The sequence below is a fragment of the Camelus bactrianus genome, chromosome 31 (genome assembly GCF_048773025.1).
Source record: "Camelus bactrianus isolate YW-2024 breed Bactrian camel chromosome 31, ASM4877302v1, whole genome shotgun sequence".
NCBI lineage: Eukaryota > Metazoa > Chordata > Mammalia > Artiodactyla > Camelidae > Camelus > Camelus bactrianus.
This window is the reverse complement of record NC_133569.1, coordinates 15,193,972-15,213,227: the sequence shown is the minus strand read 5'-3', so window position 1 is coordinate 15,213,227 and position 19,256 is coordinate 15,193,972. Positions and strand designations below refer to the sequence as shown.

The 19,256-nt window shown below is 40.4% G+C and overlaps 1 protein-coding gene and 1 long non-coding RNA gene across 2 annotated transcripts in view; both read right to left on the bottom strand.

Moving 5' to 3' along the window:
- LOC105079125 (uncharacterized) overlaps window positions 1-10,347 on the bottom strand; it is a 37,721-nt gene extending 27,374 nt beyond the window's left edge. Inside the window, exon 1 of the long non-coding RNA XR_012503378.1 lies at window positions 9,580-10,347. This is a non-coding gene — a long non-coding RNA (uncharacterized LOC105079125). The remainder of the gene's footprint in view (window positions 1-9,579) is intronic.
- The window catches only part of XKR6 (XK related 6), a 228,294-nt gene that overhangs the window by 195,953 nt on the left and 13,085 nt on the right, over window positions 1-19,256 (bottom strand). The window lies entirely within an intron of this gene.

Here is a 19,256-nt window from a genome sequence, read left to right as displayed (position 1 = left end):
TTAAAGGTTTCAAAGCCAATTATTAGTACTAATTATGTAACTGTATTAAAATTTCTTTTCACAAATCCCTCACAATTGACGTTTCTTTAAAGTGGAAGTTGTTTATAATACTACATAGCTTTTCAACAATAAAACCAGCATACAATTTCTGAGTATTTAAAGAGCATACGTTTTCACTAAGGATTTAGAGCAGAAAGAATATAAACGTAAGAGTAATGGCTGCCTAATGAAGTTTTATTTTAATTTCTAAAGTCAATTAATACCATGCCCAAAGGGCATTAGAACCAAGACCAAAGCCCTCCTTTTGTTAAGTATAGGTTCAAATCTATGTTCAAACACATGCTAAATTGTAATGCTTCACTTAGGAATAATTTCCCTCACAAGAGGTTCAATGCCTTTATAAATAGTACCTATCAGATTAGAAACTAGCGATTAACATTGTGGCCTAAGTTAAAAGTAAGAAAACAGGTCACCATAAAAATTAGTCCTCTTCACAGTTTAAAGTTAAAATTATCTAAGAGAAAAAGAAAAATGCTCAACAAGGATTCACTACGTGTAGAACTGGCTGAATTCACTTCTAAATGAGAAACTATTTAGAACAAGAGGAACCACTACACACCCTATCTTCACTTTCCCCACACCCTGAGCAGAAAAATGAAAAGTGACTGCTCTGGCCAAAGGCCGCAGCCCAAAGCACGAGGAGGCACTGCAGAACTTCTCAGTCTAGATTCAGTTTTCATCATTTCACGTATCTGTCCTACAACCTTAGTGACCTCAACTAAGTTCGTCACAGGCATGGACACTCTGATACATTTTCCTATCACCTAGAACTTAGCAAAGACCTTAAATATATTAATAAAAAGAATTAAGTAAGCACAATGGATACAGTATTCATGATAATGAAGCTTCAAATGTGTAATGGGTGACTTTTTAAATCTGAACCATTCAACTGCCTACTTTGAAGCATCACAATGTGCCAGGCGCCAGAATGCAGTGAGGAGTGGGGACAGACAGACCAACACGCAATAATGAATGGTTACGTACCACAACAGGGGGATACAGAGGCGATGGGAGCGGAGAGCAGGGGCATCTGATTGTCCGAGGGAGAGTAAGATGGAAGATCAGGAAAAGGTAAGTAAAATTTAGAATGAGATCTAAAGGATGGAAAGCATTTGCCAAGAGGAGGTGGACTGAGTATTTGAGGCAAAAGGAAGAGCCTAAACGATGACCCGCAAGTGAGAGAACACGGCCTGCCATTCAGGGCGCCTGCAGCCTGAAGTGCTACGCAGGGCGGAGCAACAGAGGAGGCGGCCCAGTTTTCCAGTCTGCTTTTGGAAGTCGTGCTAGAAGCTTAGCCTAGAGTTTCTTTAGCTTTCCCAGCTATTCTGGAGCAACTAAAACCCCTGTTTAGAGCATTTTTTTTGCCATTAAGTCTCTGACCAACAAAATTGCTCTTATGAAGATAATAAGCCACCACACAGTAACATTCAACAACCACACACACACACAAACTTAAGTGTTTAACCAGCGATCTCTATGCTCAATCCTATCTACGGAAATTTCTGTCCTCCAAGTACGTGCAAAAAGACAAGGCAGGCAGGTTAAAAAAAATGCACAGATGGCAAAAAGCACAGACATTGCTAACGCCATGTTTTTAATTCTACACTTAAATTCAAGTGAATCAATTAAACAAACCCAGGCAGAGATGAGCCAGGGAGGAAAGCAAGAATGGAGGGAGAGAAGAATGGCCACACACTAATCTCACCACACTGACACAAGCCAAAAATGCAAAGTTAACCTCTCAAACCTTACCCTTCCTGCAACGCTTCCATCTGATGGGAGAACATATGGTTAAAGGTAAGAGCTGTGAGGCCAAACTGCACGGTTTTGAAACCCAGCTCTGGCTGTGTGACTTAGTCTCTTTGTGTCTCAGTTTCCTGCCTTGTGAAATCCATAACCACACCCCACCCCCCGGCTAATTCCTGTCTGCTGCCTTTGTTCAAGATGTCCCTACAAACCTAGGATGTCATTAACCCTTTTGCCCACCTGAAATCTGCAAATCTTGAAACGTGCAAACAAAATGCCCAGACCCATGGTTAGGATGGACCCCACGATTCTTCGCCCAGTAACTGCCAACAGCTACCATGATGCACAGCACACATCACCCTCCATACTGAGGCTGCACTCACTCAGCAGAGCAAGATTTAACACCTCAGAGTTCTTTCGTTCAGATGTTTTTATTTTTCCAATTATAATGCAAATATGTTCAGGGACCCCTGCAGTTCTTTGCAATGTTGGGAGCATTTTAAGCCCTCAACAAATCTTACTGATTAGTCAAATCACCTTGGAAGCTATCACAATCTTTCTCAGTCAAGAGTTTAATATTTAATATAGTTATATAATGGTAAAGTATTTATTAACCTATATCATCGAGTATCTGCAACTCAAAATTCTGGTCTGCTTAACTAACAAAGAAGGAAAGTTAAGAATAAAGTGTCTTTGTAAAAAGGAACCGTACTTGGTTACCCAGGTCATGGCAAACACACAGAGCTGAGTAAATGAAAAAGAAGAAACAAACAATCTACAGAAGGATCAAGCTCATCTCACCCTGCTTCACAGAATGTCGTATGTGGAATGTGATCTGAGTCCATAATATTTTATATATAAAAACAGTGACCCAGAAAAATTAAGTGATATGCCCAAGGTTTAAAAAAAAAACAACTCCCTTTTTATTTTCTAAGACAGGAACCTATCTAATTGTAAAAGGAACCTTAAAAAAAAGCCTCCACAATGTTTTAAAAGAATAAACTCTTGGATTCATTTCTGTTACGGGTATAAAAAATTGAGGGAAAGAGGGAAAAGCAAATAATGCACATGGGCTATACTAAATTAAACAGGAATATATGTGTCTACCACATAGTAAACCCAGAAAAGTCTCCTCCTCCCAGTCCACAAGGTACCTTGAACTCCCTGAAACTCTACGGCCTCAACTTTGTAAGTGGTGAATGAAGATTCACCAAGGTCACAAGTTAAAGTAGAGTTGTCTGGTCAATTGTGGAAGGAGAAAAAAATCTTAATTTTTTATTATCATCAAGTACCAAGTGGTTTCACTTCAAATTTCACTTAAAGGCAGCTAAACTAGAATCTGAAAATGGTTTTATACCGACACTCTGACAATGCAAAATTACACAACATATTTTCTTCTCCATAGAAACTCACTTTTTTGTTTGCTTTTGGCTTATATAAAAGAATAACTTTAGACTTTATAACAATTTTTAAGCCATTATTTATGAAAAAAGGTTGACCCAGTGAGGCAGTGAACTTGAGTTTTAAGACAGTCTATCTAGCTTATACCTGGGATCCAGAAAAAGAACTCCATAATGAACCAAAAACCATTAACCATTTACATCGGTTTCATATCCAATGGCTAAGCCCAAGCAGAACTCCATAGCATACGCATTTAAGATCTCATCAACATTTATATGCATTCATCAGTTATCTCACTCTCAATCCAGCTAATTTTTTTTAGATCATGGGCCTCCAAAAATATCACTTGAGGAAAAAGAAAACAATTCTTCAAAGAAAAACGGTTTATTTTACCCAATTTGTTTCCCCTTATATGAAAACAAGTGAAATAGAACCCTTTACTAATACACTACTATACCAAAAACAAGTGATCATAGCCTAAAATTATTTTCTAATAATATCAAGACCATTTAAAATGATTAAAAATCGGGGGAGGGTACAGCTCAAGTGGTAGGGCGCATGCTTAGCATGCATAAGGTCCTGGGTTCCATTCCCAGTATCGCCATTAAGCAAATAAAATAAACATAATTCTCTCCCTTCCCTCCCCAAATAACAATGAAATAAATAAATTAAAAAATAAATAAATAAAAAATAAATAAAATAAAATGATCAAAAATCAACAAATAGAATAATAAAACTTTGTTAGGAAACATTAAATTGTACTCTGTGAGGATCAGTCCTAATAATTACCATTCTTTCAAACATGAAATGCTTTTAAAAATACAGCTATGTGTAAGTATAAGCACTGCCCAGCATGTGATACCCAGTATGGCGCGTGACCAAGTCTATTTCCACATGCACTTCATTCTAGTAAATAACTACCACTGCAGGAAAGATGTGGCTGGCACATCGGAGACACTGTCTTTGTGTTTCCATTGTCTGTTTCTGGGTTCTGACCTAGTACAAAAAGCTCAAAAAAATCACCCAAATCTGCATGTACCACGTCTTAACCTGGTCACATCATTAACTATGCCCTGAATCTGCCAGAGACAGATATCCATGATAAAATTAAGTCCCATAATAAAATCTGGGGGCAAAAATCTAAAAAATGAAGAGTGAGTAACAAAATGCACACTGAGTATGGGAGCGGCACTCCCCCAGGTGGGAGAGAATACACAACCGCCTTGTTGTCTGCACGGTCTGTTACTCATTTTTCCGGTTTCTGACATCACCACCAGCTACACAGCACTTATTTTGTGCTCGGTACTGTCTCAGCCCTTTAGATGCATTAACTCACTTATTCTACGTATTTCACAGTTGACCAACTGAGGCAGAGAGTTCACTGACATGCCCAAGGCACCCACAGTTACAGAGCTAAATAAAGCGTTCAAATTTTACTTCGTTCTCATCTTCTTGCTGTCCCTGGCCCAGCCCTCACTGAAGAACGCAGGCAAAATAAAAGGATAAACAGACATCAAAAAGACAACCATTCCTCGGCCTACCTACCTCGCTAAGTCACAGGCCCGCACTTCTGAAGGTAACGTGAAAAGGAGCGTCTGGAGGAGTCACTCTCACTCAGTTCCACCTGGCGGTCTCCTCGTCTACAGTGAAGGACGAAGGTGACCAGGCCAGCACTACTTCCCACCTGCTTCCCTAAGTTGGCCTATTCACAGCCAGAAAGCCGACCGTCCCGCCGGCTTCTGCTTCAATCCAGGTACAGCAGTGAGGTTTGAAAGTGCCTCAAGCAGAGCCAACAGTTCTCTGATCCTTTACAGTATCAAACTCGGCAATTGTGTGTCATAGCAGCCATGCCAGAACGAGGTCAATTACTCCAGGCACCCGCTAGACTGTTCCCTTTTCTCCACCCCTGGGGTTCAGGCTCTCTTCCCAGCACCCGCTCAGAGCGGTCGTTAGCCTTTTCCCCTTGGTTTAACTGCTCGACATTCATGTTACTCTAAGTCTTCTCCCCTAGGGGTCCCTGTGGGGAAAATGAAAGGTCTGAGAGAAGTAAAAATGATGAAATGAAATAAACTGAAAATTCAAGAGATTCTTGTGTTAGGTCACTGTTTTAACAGATACACGGCTTTGGTCCTTTCAAATAAACCAAGCATTAAAACACGAGGCAGATAATGGCCCAGACAGAGTAAATACATACATACGTATACACCACAGGATCCCCCCTGTCTTTTCCATCCACTGTTTCTGACTATACTGTTCCTCACTAACCAAGTAATCAACGATTCCTCAAAATCCATTTGTCAGATACGAAATATCAGAAAGGACATCAACCTTGGACACCTGAGACCTGGCTCTTAAAACACCACCATCAACTACACATGAAATATTTTAATGTCATTAAGGTTTTGTTTGCCTCCCCAGTTGGGAGCTGCGGGGCTGGGAGGGGTTCAAAGGAGATAATGTGTGTAAGTCATCAAAGACCCAGAGGGGCCAGGAAGTTAACACACACCTTCAGTCCAAGAAAATTCCCTGAAGCAAAATGTCAATAGTAAGTAACCCACTCTCTCCCCTGGTAAAAACTACTTTAAGCGGAAGTGCAGATTCACCAACTCCTACGCTCTTTTGGAGAATTTTAACCAAATTATGCTTCAAGCTGAAGCCTGGACAAGCCAGGTGAGGGGCAATGAGGTACAGCTGGGAAGACAGCGAGCCGTCTATGGTCACAGCAGCCTCAGGTTCACTTAGAACAACCCATAACTTATTACCAACTTTTTTCTAATTTTTCCCCGAACTCAGTCTTCAGAATAAATGTAACACGTTAACTCCTAAGTCAAAACTCTTAAAAAATTAACAACGAATTCCAATCTAGTATTATAATGACTGATCAGGGACAAAAGCAGATGAAGAACAGCAAAAAACATTACATACTCTTGCATCCAAGGGCCTCAAACTTTTGTCCAAATGGTTTTTAGTTCATGTACGATGTTAGAACATGTCTTCTCCTGTAAACACTCTGTGTTGTACTGTCTCGTGTTACATAAGGGGGCAGTAAGGTTTTAAAAAGCTACATGCAGTGGTCACGGCTGAATGTTCTGCCAAAAGACGCCAGCTTCTCATATTTGCAAGCTGATTATAAATGCTTACTATCCATCAAATAGATAAAAGACCATTCTAGCTGTATTTCAGTTTTGGCAGTAAATGCATAAGCACAAAACAGTAAGTCAGATCATATTTACCACTGCTCTGGGTTACAGCAACCATCTGAACAGTGGTTCAAGGAAAAGTGACTTTAAATAATAGGAACGCTTTGTGGCATTTTCACCTGTCCCTGCCCTACCCCATCTGCGGCACCACAGCAGCCTAAGTTCCCAGAACAGGACCCTGCTCCCCGGATCCAGAAAAAGGAGAGTAAACTTTGTTTGTGAATTACCATCTAACTCTGTTTTAACCTGCCTGGGGCCACCTGAAAGACCGATACATGATGCAGTCTCTGTTTCTCCTAACCCAAATTCACCCAGGCTGCAGAAATAACTGGCATTGCTCATGAACAGTGTGAGGTGGAGGGACAATCTGCAGGCACCTGAGATAAAAGATTACAGTTGAGACGTACAACATTATTACCTGAGGTCTAGGGGAGAAGTCGAGAAGTTTCTGTAGGAAATTAAGGCAGTCACAAACACCCGTGTACTGGGGAGAATTTAGAAAACCACATGAATGCCCAGGGCAGAAGGCACACTCAGAGAGAAGCTTTCGCCTTTGCGTGGCTGAACACTAGGCTAGCTGCAAGTCTGGCTAACTTTTGAAAACAGCCACCAGCGCTGCCAACATGCAAAGACCGGGAGAGGTTTATCTGTTAGCTCCTGGAATTCAAGGAAATCTCTGCGAAAACATGAGCTGAACACAAGCTAAGAAACAGAGATTTCAAGGACCACACACGGCAAGGAATTCAATACTGCAAAAATAGTTGCGAAGAGCCCCCCAAAATAGCTGGGAAAAGTCACTAAGGGATACTGCTGCCTTCAACAATCCAAAAAAACAGCAAATCTCAGGGAGGGGGGAAAATCTGATTTCCAGAGACATAACATCATAATATTCATATATCCAGTTTTCAACAACAAAAAACACAATGCATAAAAAGAAACAAGAAAGTATAATCCACTCAAAGAAACAAAATAAACTAACAACAACAACAAAAAGTTCCTAAGGGGGCCTGACAGTGGACTTTGTGCACAAAGACTTCAAAACAATTGTCTTAAATACACTCACAGAACTAAAAGAAAACATGGACAAGAAAACTAAACGAATGAGGGAAACAACATATGAACAAAAAGATTATCCATAAAGAGAGAAATTATAAAAAGGAACCAAACAGAAATCCTGAAGCTGAGAAGTACAATAACTAAAATGACAAGTTCACTGGAGAGGTTCAATGGATGATCAGAACAAGCAGAGGACAAAATCAGAAAACTGGAGACAGGACAACTGAAATTAGGCAGTCTTAGGAGCAAAGAGAAAAAAAATGCAAAAAACTAGACAGAGCCTAAGGGATCTGTGGGACACCACCAAGCAAATCAAATGTATTCATTATGAGATTTTCAGGAGAGCACGAAGAGAAAAGGGAAGAAAAAATTTTTTTGAAGAAACGAGGCCAAAAACTTCCCAAATTTGATGAAATACACAAACTTAAAATCCAAGAAGCCTAACAAATTTCAAGTAGGAAAAAAAATCAAAGACACCCACACCAAGACACGTTCTGATCAAACTGTCAAAAGACAAACACAGAGAGAATCTTGATGAGAGAAAGTCATTTGTCATGTACAAGTGTCAGCGCTGTCCTCCGAAGATGAGAAAGAAATTACGACCCAGATAAGCAAAAGCTCAGGGGGTCTCGTTACCACTAGACCCATTCTACAAGAAATGCCAAAAGGCAGAAATAAAGGACATCAAAAAGTACGGTTTTGTGCATGAGGCTATTATCAAGAAAGTGAAAGGATAAACTACAGAATGAGAGAAAACATTTGCAAACCACATATCATTAAGGGTTTAATATTCAGAACTAAACAACAAAAAAACAAGCAAGTCAATTAAACAGGTGAAGGACTTGAATAGACATTTCCCTAAAGCAGATACACAAATGGCCAACAAGCACATGAAAGACACCATCATCAGTCATTAGGGAAATGCAAATCAAACACCACAATCAGATACCTTCACACCTACCAGGATAACCATAATGGAAAAAAAAAAAAAAAAGGTGGGGAAAATAACAAATGTTGCCAAGATGTGGAGAAATTGGAACATTTGTACATCAGCTACTGGCGGTTACTTAAAAAGTTAAATACAGCATTACTATATGATCCTCCAACTCCACACCTAGGTATACACCCAAAAGTGAGAGCAGGGACTCAAACAGGTATCTCTACACCAGTGTTCACAGCAGTATTATTCACAAAAGCCAAACAGTGGAAACAATCCAAATGTCCAATGTCCATCAACTGATGAACAGATAAACAAAAGGTGAACAATGGAATATTTTTCAGTTTTAAAAAGGAATGAAATTCTGACACGTGCTACAAGAGAGACTAAACTCAGAAATATGCTAAGTGAAATCAGCCAGACACAAAAGGTTTAAGAGCTGCAGCTCTCAAAATGCCATCCTTCACTAAGGCACATACTCCAGGTCCGTTTACCCACCTTCGGAGTATTTTCCTCCATGTTTTGCATCCGCACAAGTACATTTTCAACAATAACTTCTCATGGAAATCACATAATTATCACAGTGGCACTGACCTCCCTGTCCTGAGCGCTTTCACACATTCATGGCTGTCCCCAAATAAAACGAGTTTGGCCTACTGTAGCAAAGGATGATTAATACAGAAAGGAGGGTAAGGGTTTTTTTGTTTTGTTTTGTTTTTTTCCTTTTTGAACCACAGAAGAAACTTCCACATGAATCAATTTTAAATTGCATACTTTTTCTTTTCCTTTACTCATGGTTATCTCCAGACATGTTTGCCTACTCAGCAGGAGCAAAAGCCAGAAAGCACGCAGGTCCCAAAGCAAAATAACAAGAAGAAAACACTGCCGAAGACTCACAGGGAAACGTTTACTTTAACATGCGAAACCAGAAGGAGGATTCCTGCAAGTCTTCGTAACAGTGGAATTGTTTCAAATCACATACTGAATTATTTACACAAACTTTCTCATTTTGTATTTAAGTCATTAGCACACCTATAATTTCCATTTCCCTCATTTTTGGACCAAAAGGTATGATTAAAAATCATAACAGATTCCAGAGAACAGAGATGTGTTTCCAAAAGATGGCACGACAGTGTGAGAACGTGATTCTGGAGCCAGACTAGCTAAGTTTGAACTTACCACGCCATCTGATGCTGGGCAACTTGCTCAGTTCTCTGTGCTTCCGTCTCCACATCTGTAAAATGGGGGTAGTGACCTCACAGGGTTGCCGTGAGGACTCAGTAGGTGAGATCTATGTAAAGCTCCTAAAGCTCTGAATGTCCTGCACGTGGGAGACCCTCAATAGAAGTCAGTCACTGCAGTGGTGGTTATTTCAAATATGAGTAAGTTCCTGGACAATGACCTTTCCTGGCCACTTTCCTATTGAAGCCAAATTTTCAACCACCCCCACCAGTCCCTTAACGTCCCTGTTACCTCCACAAAACTCGTGTGGTTGCTCTTGTCAACAGCAACCAATGGAGTTTTAACACAACCACAAGTCACTACGGGAAGAACACCGCTCAGATATCACTTCGATATTTAACTAGTTGATGAGACATGGGGAGGGGAGAGATAAAGGTGGCACCTTCCTGCCGACGGTGATTTGGGATAAGGGGAGGTCTTTCACATTTTGTTTTTACACGTATCAGTATTTTCGTCTGACTTGTTCACAGTATTTTTTGTTTGTTTGTTTAAAAAAATGCTGTTTCAATAAACACCATAAAAAATATTTGCTTTCAAATTAAAACAAATACTAACCAGGTACAGTTCAAAACATACACCTGTCAATTCCACCCTCCATGTAGTTCTTCCTAAGAGAATGAAATCATTACAGTTGTCAATTATCTCCTCTCAGTTAAGGAAAACCGAAGAGGGGACCTGAAATTGCGTCAGGAACACATGGAGAGATTCCAGACACTCCTTCTCCACGAGTTAGCCACTCCTCTCTCTACCAGATGGCAAGTCACACTCCAACAAAACCCACATATTTGAAACAAGTGTAGAAATGTTTATTGTACATTCCTTTGCAAAGCAGCTGCTCCAGAGAACGGACTTGTGCAGCAATAAGGAAATCAAAGTGTATGTCCAACTAATGAAATCTTTTACGAGCTGAGCACGGCACAGACTCCAACACTGGTAGCTGCCAGCTGCTGCCTAAATGCTATTTTCCAACATCTTCTGAAGCCTAGTAGTTACTCAAATAGATTTTTAAAAGAAAATGAATGCAAAATATTGTAATTATTAGAAGATTATTATAATTAGACATTCTGTTCTTTCCTTTGATTCAAAGAACAAAGTGGCTGTGACTGTAGCAAAGAACACACAGTGCCTTCCTTCGGTGGCTTAGTAATCCACTGAGAGGTGACACGGACGCCCAATGTCCAGATGCTGCCCTGAGCGCCCTTCCACCCCAGCTCTCACCTGAGGCTCCTGACCAGTCCTGCAGCTCTCTTCGTTAACTCATTCCACAATATCCAGGGAGAAAAAGAGAAAGGACAGCAAAGATCTTCTCACCTTCTCAGACGCCCCAATGCCACAATCTAGGTAGGAGAATATTTCACTGAAGTGCCAAAGTAATTTAGATTTACTAGGGTTCCCCCACCCCCTTTCTAAAACAGGTAAGTGAACATTTGTTTTAGAAAAATACAGGAGGGAAAAAAGAAAAAAAGAATTTGTGAGATCCTCAGATCCCACCGTAGTACGTTCTAAACATTTTTTTAAAATTCTGACGATCTACTTGAAGATAATTGTTTCACTTTGAAAGCACTACGTGGTTTTTAAACCCCATCCACTATGCTTCCCTCTCCTCCCAGACCAATGACCCCTCAGCATCATCACTACCCCTCCCTCAGTCTGTCAACAGGACCAATGGTGCTGCTCCCCATTTTTCATGATCTTTTTCCAGCCACACAAAAAATAGCGTAAAACAAGTACGGAAATACAAGTTTGTAACTTCATCCTTCTCAAAGAATTAGAGGCAGGCAGATTTGCATTTAAAGCCTGACAAATTAATACTGATTTCTGACCTCTGTGAGAGACACTGCCTCACATGCTATTCTGTGAGTAAAACAAACGACCTTGTAAACTTCATTTTACAAGGTTCCCACTTGTGTGCTCGAGTGTTGCCGAACTGACATGATTATCACCGCCCTACACGAGCGTCTCTAAAGCACTTTTACAAGTTATCTGATTTCAAAAAACTGAAGAATCTCACAATTGAAAATAAACCTGGAAAATGATCTAGTTCAACTAACCAACATATGTCTGTATCCTGCTTGATCATTTTAAGATGGGGGTAAACTAGGTACTATTATTTCCAATTTACAGAATCAGAAACTGAGGGTGAGTTGAGTAAATGGCTTAACATAACAGATAAGCGAGGCTCAAATATGTTTACTATGTCAAGAATAAATTCCCCCCACAAGAAAACTTAAGCATGTTACTGATACTTTGAAGGGAAAAAAAATGGTTTCAAATATACTGGTAAACAGATGTTTTTATTGTTATATCCCTTTATTTATGAAATAAATGTATATACTTTTTTACAAGTTGTAAACTTCATATTAAACTGCTTTCCAAAACGTTAAGATACTGCCCCACAGTACTCCCTGCCACCCCAAAACCCAAGGACCATTTAAAAATCTGAGTAAGAAGGCAGATGTCCACCTCAAACCACACAGGGTGCTGGGCGCCCATAGCACTGCACCGGCTGGGACTAAGACCCACAGCAGTCAGTGCATCTTAATAAAGCACGAGTTTCTGTCTCAAAGAAAACCCCACAAATTCTCTAGCTCTGAGCAAGAGACCTCCTCTGGCCATCTTCCTGGTTACTATTTTTAGGCAGCTCAACACTGGGCAAAGTCTGGCACCACTGGCAGCAAGATGTTACTGCTGGCAGAGCAACGGACTCCAGCTGCTCCACTGACAGCACTTCCAGCGCAGCCAAGACTAAGAGAAGACGGAGCGGAGGGGAGGGCGGCTCCTGCAGAGCGGGCTCACCACGTGTGCCAGACACTCCGCCAGCATCACCTCATCCAAACTGGGATAACCCAGGAGGTAGTTCCCACTCCACCCAGGGGCAACCCACGGCTCTAAGAACTCAGTGATCAGTCCCTAAGCCCAAGCCCATGGCACTATGGAGACGGGAAACTGCATCAACTGCAGGGTTACAGTGATGGATAAGGAAGCCCCACTGTACATCCATGTGCGACAGTGTGAAGTTAGGTGGACCGGGCTGTGTACCACCACACATAATACCCTTGCTTATCCTACAGCAAAGCTGTACTTTTATCTATTTCATAACCTTCATTACAGTGTTTTCATAAATACGTAATTTCTTTGTTTGAAGGGTTACCATACCCAGTCAAACTGCCTTCATTTTCAGTCAGACATTGGGTCAACCATGAAAGAGAATTTCAAAACCCAAAGAAAAAGTCATGGATGTTATGGGTTGTGTCTCCCAAAAAGACATGTGGAAGTCCCAGCGCCCAGCACCTCAGAATGTGACCTCATTTGGAAACGGGGTGGTTGTAGATGCAGTGAGTGAAGCTGGAGTCATACTAGCGTAGGCTGGGCCTTAATCCAGCACGACTGGTGTCTTTCTAAGAAAAGGAAAATCTAGACACAGGCACAAGAACGCCAGGTGACAACGGAGGCAGATTCTGAAGTCATGCGGCTGCAAGCCAGGGAAGGCCCCAGGCCGAGGGCCACCACCAGAAGCCAGGAAGGCGCAACGAAGGATCCCAGCCAGTCTCAGAGGGATCGCAGCCCTTCCAGCGCCTTGGCTTCAGGCCTCTAGTCTCCAGAACTGTGAGCATAAGTTTCTGTCGTTTTGAGCCACCCGGTGTGCAATGCCTTCTCACAGCAGCCTTTGAAGGAAACTAATACAACAGGCCAGTGTACACTCCGAGGTACTGCCCACAGAGGCCTCTCTGACATTGAACACCTGAAGCCTGGGGTCCTTCTTAACGGTTAAGCCACACAGAACTGATCCCACAATACTTGGTTCCATAACTGAGGCCAGAGACGATTACAGCACAGAGAGCAGGTACTGAGCCACGGGGGGGCCAGGTGGGAGCCAGGTCTTCCAACCAACAGGTGGAAGCAGCAGAGAGATTCCCTGATGGATGCTATTCCGGCCATTGACCAAAACCAGACCACGGATGTGTCTTCTAGTCACAGCAGTCATTTCACAAGCTCAACAACGAATCAGTCTGCTCTAGTACAACCTTTCAAAAGGTTATCAGCTCTGGGATCGACCTGCCACAAGCTCAAGGATTAACAATATTATGAAACTTTAAAAACTACAAATGGGCCTCTAAAATTAATGTATTAAAAATGGATTACTTCATTAGTCTTAACTTACGGGGCTTCAGGTGATCATCAGACAGTTATGAAAGAATACAACCTGAATTTCAACCAAAAAGGAACTTTGTTATACACACACATTAAAGTTGGGGGAAAGGTACAAAATATTCCAACCATGGAGAAATTATTTTTTAAAAATACCGAACTTTTACATACAAACATTTGAGAGGTTAAAAAAAAAAGAAATGGAAGAGGAGCATGGATCAAACAAAAAACTTTCAGATTTACTGTAATTCTAACTAAAAGTAGAACTGAGACAAAGCAGTCAAAGGCAGATGGTCAAGTTCCAAGTGAACTCTTCCTCTGCTTTTAATTCTCCATTTTTTTGACTGGTTTTGGGTCTGCCTGGGTCTACAGGAGTCCAGTGGCCAGAACAGGCATCTAGCTAGAGAAGACCCATCTAAGGCTGAAAGCCAGGCAAGTTGGCAGGTGCTTCCTTTACGAAAAGCTAGTAACTGATTCTGAATTTACTAATTCCTACTGGATACCTGGACTTTAGCCACTGCACATAGAAAACATTAAAGTAAGTCACTACATACATTCAGTGTGTGTAACATTTCAGAGGCAAGAGATTAAAACTACCACCTGAAACTGTCATCAGCAAATCTCCCCAGTTCCCTAAGGCTCTTTTCAAGGTGGCACTGGCGACAAGGTCGCATGGAGACAAACGGTACAGGGCATGAGGATGGGCCGGTTGAAATACAGTGCTGCAGGAATGCTTCACTCTGAAAGTCAGGTAATGAGGTCATGATATAATGAATAATGAAATACCGGCAAGAAAAGTCTTTTGGAACCACGAACTTCATACTGTAGGTTTAAAAGTCTGGGGTGTATTCTATGAACAAAGAGGGACCACTGAAGGGCTCTGAACTGGTGGCAGATTCAGAGAACTAAGATCTGTCCATATTGTTTAGAACAGGTGTAAAACAGCTGCTTAACATCCTTCTTTGCTGAGGGGATTTTAAAGGACTGTTGCAGTTAAAACATTTACACCCAATATTTTCCTCATCAACTAAAGGGTGGTGAACTCTTCATCTGTCAAAAGTTTATACATGCATGATAATATCTCGTAACACTTTTTTCTTAGAGAAGCTCATATAAACATTTTCTGATTTTTTTGGTGCCAGATAATATGTTCTGACTTCTAGACAAGACTGTATTTCAAAAGACTTGCCTGCCTAATTTATTCTTGCATATGGATAATCCACTTTTCATACAAGCACTTATCAACATGTAAATAAATTACAAAGTGACTACAGTTTTCTTCCTGATTTCACTTACAAAGAGAACAACCATTTAATGGATACATATTTATAACTGCTTTAACATTATTACATCTTTATTTGGAGAATTTACTTTGCACACCCAAGCAAGGCACATTTACATGGGTAGAAAGAGAAGTGAGTAACAGTTAAATAAAGGAAGAAAATTTGGCCAGGAAGAACCTTACGAATACCAGGTACAATCTTCAATACTGTGGGCCAGGTAGAAAAAGTTGTTAATATCTAACAGTAAGTTCTTATTGTGTATCAAGCACTGTTCTCAGACATTTAAATTTTTTTTTTAATGGAGGTCCTGGGGATTAAACCTGCGACTTCATGCATGCTAAGGGCACAGTGCGCTCTACCACTGAGTTGTACCCACCCCATCCCCAGTCTCAGACTTTACATGTATTACTCTTAATTCTCAAAACCACACTGTAAGGTAGTCACATCCTCCTCCACTAAGCTGTTTCTGATCTTTCTACCCAAAATAACCACTATTTTACTCAATAGGAAACCCAAGAACAGAGAGGTTAAATAACTGCACAAGTTAACAGCTGGTCAGGGCAAGCTCAAGACTGAGCTCTTGGGGCCAGAAGGCATGCTCTGAAGGCCTGGGCGCCCTTGGCCCTCCTTGTTAGGCACTGCCTCATCCATCACCACAGCTCAGGCTGTGGGACATGGAACGGGGACGAGCTCTCTTTTGATTTAAAATACCACTCTTTACTGGAGTCATTTCAGATTTAATAACATGGGTTCTCTTTTTCCAATCTGACACTACAGGTATCACTATGGAGACTAACAACTTGGACTGACTTTTTACCTGACAGTGGTCACAACATGCGGTGGAAGTGACCATTTTCAAAATAATACTTTTAGGTAACAAGATTGAGGCCGGTTCCCAGCTGGATGGTGTGGCTAGAACACTGGTAAAAGGTATGCCTTGACCCAAATGGGCTGGTTGTGGGGACATAATTAGCATTGCTTTTGTTTTTTAAATTGACAACAGAACTGGGCAAGGAAGAGAAAGAAACTGTTCATTCATTTGTTCTGTGTGTTAAAGTTGAGAGCAGAGCTGTGAAGAAATGAAAATATCTGAAGGGTTTGTTTGACTTCTTTACTGTCTTAACCACTTTCAAGTGTACAGTTCAGAGGCATAAAGTACATTCACACTGTTGTGTAGCCATCACCAGCATCCACAACAGAACTCTTTTCATCTTCCCAAACTGCTCCCCCCCAGCCCCTGGCAATCACCCTTCTTTCTGTCTCTCTGAGTGTGACCATTCTAGTTACCTCATAAAAACAAAATTATACAGCATTTGCCCTTTTTTTTAAACGGGCTTAACGTCACTTAGCATAATATTCTCAAGCTTCATCCATGTTGCATCAGAATATCCTTCCTTTTTAAGACTGAGTAATATTCCACTCTGTGTACATGCTATACTTTGCTTATCCGTTCATCCACACACTGACAGCAGGGTCACTTCTATCTTTCAGCTATTATGAATAATGCTGCTGTGAACATGTTACACAAACATATCTTCAAGCCCCTGTTTGCAGTTCTTTGGGGTATATACCCAGAAATGCAATTGCTGGATCATATATAATTCTATATTTAATTTTCTGAGAAACCACCATTCTGATTTCCATCACGGTTACACTATTTCACATTCCCAGGAACAATGCACAAGGGTCTCAATTTCTCCACATCCTCACCAACACTTGTTACTTTCTGGTTTTTCACATAAGCCATCTTTTTTTTTTTTTTTTAACTGAAGTATAATGATTTACAATATTGTGTTAGTTTCAGGTGTAGTTAGGAGCAGTGTGAAGTACTACTGGATTTTTTGAAAAACTATTACTCAAGGCTGTATCTATGTCAACCAAGAGTAACCATCATGTGAAGTTCAGCAATTTCCTTTTTCCTTTGGTCCTGAGAAGTCCTATGATCTGTGTCGATTAATTACTATAATGCCATTAAGTAAGATTTTTGGAGAGTCTACTCTAGTGAGCTTATCAATTAAAAATTGAAAAGGCTTATGAATAAAGTTTGAAACACGGTGTAAGCCTTTAAACACCCGTAGCAGTATTACGTTCTGGAATCCCTGGATGTAACAGCACTTTTTTGATCAAGCTCAGACAGGGTCACCCAGTGGCTACATACAACACTGGGGAGTTAGGTCTACTTGTAGTCTGGGCAGTATCTTCTGGATGCAACAGATGCAATAGTGGGGGCGAACGACTAAGCCAGTGCCAGATAATATGAGTAAATACATTAAAAGTATTAAAATTATATTAATAAGATGAACCAGACAAAAAATTTTATCTCAAGTAATGTGTATTTGACCTGTAACATCATATAGCTTCTGTTAAAGGTTTCGGTGTCTAGTTTTTATTCTAATTATAATTTGCAGTTTTATCTCTCAAGTACAATAGTCCTGAAAGATATTAATTATGAATCAGCCATACAGGTCACAGATCCTGGCTTTGTAAGAAAAAAACAAGGATCCTCATCTGAACTCTCAGTACACTCTCAACTAATAATATTCTGCAGAGAAACTTTAATTATTAAATAGCCTCTAAATAAATACATATATTTATTATTTTAATGCTTCAGTAACCTAATTTTTAAAAGCCAATTAAGTATAGCAGAAAATGTAACTTAAATCACATTTGGAATTAACAGAACAAGTATCTTAAGACAGTGAACTGTTAAACCTTCACTAGGACTAGCAGGTCTCCAATTTCTAGATGAACTTATAAAACATACTGACATGTTTTGATAAAAACATTCTAGTTTCAGTTTTAAGTTAAATCACACTTAGATGCTTCGACATCTTTACAAGGAATTTTTAGATACTCTGAGTCCATTCCCAGTGGTTATTAACACACAAACAAATTGAATCCAATCAGTTTTAGTAATATAAAGGTTTAGTGTAAATTTCCAAAGCTAGGTATGAACATTGCACATAGACTTGGGTTATATATTTGGTGACCTGTACAATTAAAAGATGAGAAGCAAGGAGTGACTTTTGGGAGCAGTTATTCAGGGACTAGCGCCCAAAAGGTCCCCAAGTAGGGAGCATGGTTTTGTTACAGCTACAACCGCTGTGGTCACATATCAAGATCCCAAACCATCCTAAACCAGGTGAACTACTTGTCAAGACCTGAAACATGGACGAGGCCTAGGTACTGGGCTCTGCTACTTTTTATTTAGTCCATGAAAGCCATTTTTACCTCAATGAAATTTCATCTGAAGAAAAATTATTCAAAACTCTACTTGTATTATTTCATTATATTTTAATTTAGTATATTTAGCATGGATCACACTTAAAATGATTAAACATAGCTGTTACTTTTAAAAGCTAATTTAAATTGTTACTTGCTTTACCTGACCAATTAAAATAGGGTTGACCTGTTTTTGTGTGACCCTCAGGTTAAGAATGGTTTTAACATTTTTAAAGAGTAAAATGAGACAGAGGCCTGACATGGTCAGCAAATTCTAAAATATTAAATTAAAACATAAATCAAAGTTTTAAAAAGAAATTGTCTCTTTTACACTCCAGTCAGTATCAATTTACATTATACACACATACATACACACACACACACACCCCTCCCTTAATCTAATCTGGAGGGTATCTGGTCTAAACGCAGAATTATTTCTTTCTCCATCTCTGATCACCAAAACACAAGCTCCTCTTCTGCAGTGCAAGCCTGTTTCCCGAGACAGGACTGCACTTTCCAGCCTCCCTGGATGTGGGCGTGGTCACAGGGTTCTCCACGTGGGACGTTAGCCCACTGATGTGTGTCACTTCAAGCCAGAGCTTTGAGAAGCAGTTACGCTTTCCCCATATTCCCTTTCCTTTCTCTGGCTGAATGCTGAGGGCGCTGAGCCCCTAAAGGATGCCAAGCCACTATCAGCCAGGACCACCCAGGGTAGACAACAGATTTCTTGCATCAAGCCACTGAAATTTTTGTTATCACAGTTACGGAGGAAACACACTGTAGTAGTCACTACCATACACGCTGTACAATTGCTGTCTTTCACATTTAACTAACTTCTCCTTAATGTGGAAGTTCTCCCAATCATCCTAAAAAAACAAAACAAAACAACCCTATGAAAACAGATTGTTTATATTGCCGAAAGCCGTCTGTTTGTTCTACTCATCAGTCTTTTCCTTGACA